At 48.0% G+C, this 5084-nt stretch overlaps 1 long non-coding RNA gene across 1 annotated transcript; it reads left to right on the plus strand.

Annotated features, from left to right (window-relative positions):
- The first annotated feature begins 187 nt into the window (after positions 1-187).
- On the plus strand, positions 188-4862 carry LOC118913414 (uncharacterized). Its single transcript, XR_005025200.2, has 2 exons — positions 188-429; positions 4488-4862. It is a non-coding gene; the product is annotated as an uncharacterized LOC118913414 (long non-coding RNA).
- The last annotated feature ends 222 nt before the right edge of the window (positions 4863-5084 follow it).

Genomic DNA, 5084 nt, shown 5'->3' on the forward strand with positions numbered 1-5084 from the left:
CGCCCTCCCCTTGGGGCTCGAGGGCCTCAGCGCGCCTGCGCGCTCTGCCCCGGGCGTCCCTCCCCGGTACCCCTCTCTGGGCGCCCGGGGAGGTCCCTCGGGCCTTTGTCAGGCTGGGGTTCGCGGCCGGTGGGTGGCACGTGCTGTGGCTGGGGCGAGGTGCGAGGCCCAGTCAGTGGGGCCACTGGCTCTTCCCCAGGGGTTATGGAGGTCGGCACCTTTGCCCTGTGGCCAGGGTTGCCATTACCTACAGTTTACGGACTTGACCTCAGTTACACTGTTGCCCTAGATCCCCAGATACATTGATGTGCTCCAACTACAAAAAACTTAATACCTTTCTTCAACGTGCCTTCCCATCTTTAACACACCTGTTCACTATCTGGAATTCTCTCATCTTCATCAGATGAACTGACCACTTTCTCTTCCAACGTGAGTTCAAACCCAGAGAAACCTCCTGAAATCCTGGGGTTCCACTCCGTTCATATTTAGCACTATACCACTGTCTTAGTTAATTCAACGATTGTTAATTAAGTGAACCCTGTGTTGTACAAGGCTCTGTGCTAAGTGATGAGGACAAAAATCTGTTTCTGCTTTCAGAGGGCTTCCAAGTTGAGGAAAACATGCAGACTAGAAAACAGACTATAAATGCCATTTTATAAATGCTAGTCTTAAGGGAAGTACAGAGTGCTAGGACAACTCTGAATCAGATGAAGGGTGTCCAGGGGCTTCTGGGGGGGAAATGACCTTGAAGCTGACCTCTGAAAATAGAGTAGATGAAATTGCTCCAAAGGCCCATGTCCACTGACACTGTAGACTCCCAAGAAATGTTTGGGTGAGTGTCGAATCTTCAGTGTAGTTCCCTTGCTCTTCGCCCCCCCACCCTATAGGCATGTATTGATGCCTGCAGTATACAGGGAGGGTCCTATAGCAGCTGCTTCAGGAGACATGAAGCAGGTGCCAGTTTGCATTTGTTGGCACCAGCTACGTCTCCCACTCCAGAGCAACTTCCTTCTTTGTGCACCAGAGAAATGCCTGGCTAACCCTGAACTTGACACAGTCTCTGACTATTCAGCCTTTCATGATCAGCACCATGGCTTGATAAGCATAGGTCCTCTTGCTCATGAGGCCCAGGAATAGCATCTTGCCTAAGGAGTGGAAGAGCTGAACCAGCATGTGGAGGGAAAGGATGATTCTAGTACTAAAGATGGCACATCTATGTCTCAGATCCAGCTGATTGAAAATAATGCAAGCACTGCCTGAGCACCTGCCCTGCGCCCTTCCAGCAGTGGAAGCTGGGTGACACAAGGATGAGTAAGACACGCTGCCCACCTTTCAGGTGAGAATAACAAAAGCAGCAGGAAAATAAAACACAAGGCAGTTATAGCTCTCTAGTCTTCTCCAATTCTGCTCGCTGGCCCCCTGGTCCAGGCAAACAGCCAACAGTCTAACTGCTCTCTCACCCTTGTCCAAGTGCTGGCCAGCTTCCCCACTGAGACTTCTTGCCTATTTCTTGCTTCTGTCTACCCACAAACCACTGCCTGTCCCAGCCGCACTAGCCTCCAGCCTCTGTCTCTTCTCCAGCCCTCCTGCCAGTCAGTCACCTTAGGCCATCCCCTGCTCCAAAGACCCAGTGATCCCCCTGTTTCCTGTCCACATTTGTACACCTGGCCCTACATTCCCCACCTTATCCCCACCTGAGTATTCTCTCTGCATAAGAGAGACCAAAGTGGTCTCCTATCAACTGTTCCCCGCAGGCTATGCACATGCCCTCTGTTGACATACTTTTCTTTAAAAACAGCAACTTGACATTTTCTAAGTGAAAGCCCTGTGCTAGATGCTGAGGGGGATGCAGAGAAAAGCCACCACAGACCCCTGCCTTGAGCAACTGACCTTCAAGGCAGTGGCTTCCCTTCTCAGAGTAAAACCTAGAGTGGCCTGCGATTCCCTGCAATGCCCCATCCATCCATCCAACACCTCCTCCCACTCATCTCTGACCCCACTTTCTACAATTCCACCCTTTGCTGTCTCTGCTCCAATCACACTGGCCTGGTTGCTCATCTGAAAACACCCAGGAAAGCTCCTGCCTAAGGACCTTTGCACTGTAGGTTCCTCTACCTGGAATACCCATCCCACATATTTTACATGGCTCACTCTCACCTCCTTCAGATCTGTACTCAAATGTGTGCTGCAGTCTCCTCTAGCCACACTAAGGCTACAACAATATCCATCCCCATGGTCTGTATCCCCTTCCCCATTAAATTTTTCTCCAGAGCGTTTTTCTGAAATACTATTTTACTTGTCTATCTTGCTTATCATCAATCCATTCAGTAGCTCTGTGGTGGTACATGGATTTGCTCACAGATTAGCCCTAATACCTAGCACACAGCTTGGTACTCAATAAGTGCTTGTTAGGTATTTGTTGAACGAATGCATGTCCATGTCCAACCTCAATGCTTCCCCTTCCGTGAAGCCGCTCCCAGATCACTCCAAGGGGGAGGAAGGATGCCTCCCTCCCCTGAATGACCCAGGACCCTGAACACAGAGTGCATTACACTCAGGAGTTTCAGGGCAGACAGGAGAAGCCACCCTTGAGACCCATGAAGCTGGGCAATGTCCTCATAGATTCCTGAAGATCATATGCTTAATCACAATTTGAAGTTCTTTCACATGTTCATTTGCTCTTTATTATCTGTTATTCCCTGAAATGCCAGCCCTGTGAGGGCAGGGACCCTGTTGCCATGTTCAGCATTGCAGCCCCAATGCCTAGCACAACACTTGGTACAAAGGAGGTGCTTTCTGAAAAGTTACTAAGTGAAAAGAATGAGCACCATTCTTCCCCACAGGCCCTCAGCCATTATCCCTTTCCACCCTGTCAGCGTTCCCTGTAAATCACCCCTGCTTCCTGCTCAGAGCCATGTAGCTGCGTGGGGGTGCTCACATTCCTCTACCAGCCAGTGCACATGCCCGAGGCCCAGCACACCTGTGATTATCATGCCTCCTCTAAAATCCTTAGAAATGTGGCTCCCTGTTGTCTAAGTTCAACCTCACACCACAGCATTACCCTGGGCCCCAAAAGAATGCTAGGAGACAGAAACCTCAGGTCAGAATCCCAGCTCAGCCACGTACTTGTCTCACAGCTTTGCCTGGGTGACCTAACCACTCCAAATCCTAGATGGTGGTAGTTTTTGTTTTCTGTGAAACAAGTTCAATGACAATGGCTCCGTATGTCACAGGGGTTGTATTGAGGATCGGGTGAGGTAGGGAGTGGATGAACTTTGAAAAGACCTTTGCAGGCACAAACAGTCTGTGGTTTCCAGTACCACTGCTGTACTCTTCCTTCCAGACTTTGCACGTGTCCACCTCTGTGCTATTACGCTGTTTTGCCCCTGAGGACTGCTGTTCCCTCTCCTAATGCACCCTCCTTTTGAACTACCCATCTCTCAAGACTCAGTCTCCTCCAGAATACAGAAAAGCAAGTCATCCCATCCTTACTTTGGCTCCCAAGAGTGTTTGAGTTTGGCTCTCTCAGCTGTTTTATTTTACCTCCCCAAAAGCTGAGCTCCTTACCCGGGCTGCTTCTGTGAGAGACAAGGCTTGAGGAACCTGGCAATTTCCATGGGTCTCACCTAGAACCCTATGTGTTTGTCTCCCAAGCTGGTATCTATGAAACTTGAAGAAGAGCTGCAGCCTACTGTGCTGACATTCCTCTCCCTTTCCTCTTTCTTGGGTTGTGTTAAAAGCCCTCTTGAGAGAGAAGGCATACTACCAGGATCAGGGTCTCCCTTTTGTCTGTGAAAGCCACTTTCACTGTGCTATTTTATAAGCCACAGAGGCCCAAGAAAGCGTCCTGAAGAGTAAAGAAAACCTGTAGAAGGCTGTGGAGGACTCCCAAGCCTTCTTAAGCAGCAATAGTGAACCTTCTGGAATTTATTAAGAGAGAGGTCACATGAGCTAAGAATGGAAATAGTTCAAGGAGGCCTTCAAAACATTCACAACCAGTGGGTCCTCGATGCACTACCAATAAGAGTGCTAGGAGGTGAGAAAAAAAGTGCAACCAGTGCAACCAGCGAGGGCCAGTCTCAGGCAGAGAGAACCCAGTGCTGCCCCCAACCTGGAGGGCCCCCCAGTAGCTTGTTAAAATGCAGTTTCCTGGGACCTGTCCCTAAGGTTTTGTCTCCTTAATTCTGTAGTACAGCTTGGGCATGTGTATTTTATTTTCATAATTTTATTTATCTTAGTATATAACATATGCACATGCTACAAAATTAAAAGGGTACAGAAATGTTAGTAATTGTTGAGGTTAGGTGATGGAATACATTGAGGGTTCATTATACTGTTCCTTCTACTATATTCTGAAATTTGCCACATTAAAGGGCTTTTTTAAGGTATAAAGTGAAGTGCAAAAGTTAAAAAAAAAAAATAAAGCAAATTCCTCCTTTCCCTCCTTGGTCTTGCAGTCACCATGTTCCCCTTGCCTCGCCTTTCAGAGACAGTCTGCCTCAAAGGTTTCCACCTGGCTGAACCTGGGAAGCTGCAAAAGGCACTAATGTCTGGTTCTTCTCATCTACTCCACTCTCCACCCACCCGCAGAGGTTCTGATTTGAGGATCTGCAGCCTGCATGTTGGGATTTGTTTTTTAAGCTTTCCAGATCCCTCTAATATACAGCCACGGTTGAGAACTACTGGTGCACATGTGGATGAACATATACACAAAGGTACATATCCTTTTGTTTTTCCACACAAGTGGTAGCACACTCTCTGCATTATTCTGTACTTTGATATTTTACATAATGTAGCATTTGTATTGGTTTTCTGTTGCAGTCAGAGACATTAAAATCAACTTAATGGTTTAAACAACACAAGTGTATTATCTTGTAGATCAGAAGACTGACAAGAGTCTAAATGAGCTAAGATCAAAGTGCATTTGTTCCTAGAGGCTCCAGGGCAGAATCTGTTTCCTTTCCTTTTGCAACTTCTAGAAGCTGCCCGCTTCTCTTGGTTCAGGGCTACTTTGTCCATCTTCAAAGCCAGTAACATTGGGTTGAGTCCTTTTCATGCTGCCACCTCTCTGATTCCCTCTTCTG

The sequence above is a fragment of the Manis pentadactyla genome, chromosome 10 (genome assembly GCF_030020395.1).
Source record: "Manis pentadactyla isolate mManPen7 chromosome 10, mManPen7.hap1, whole genome shotgun sequence".
NCBI lineage: Eukaryota > Metazoa > Chordata > Mammalia > Pholidota > Manidae > Manis > Manis pentadactyla.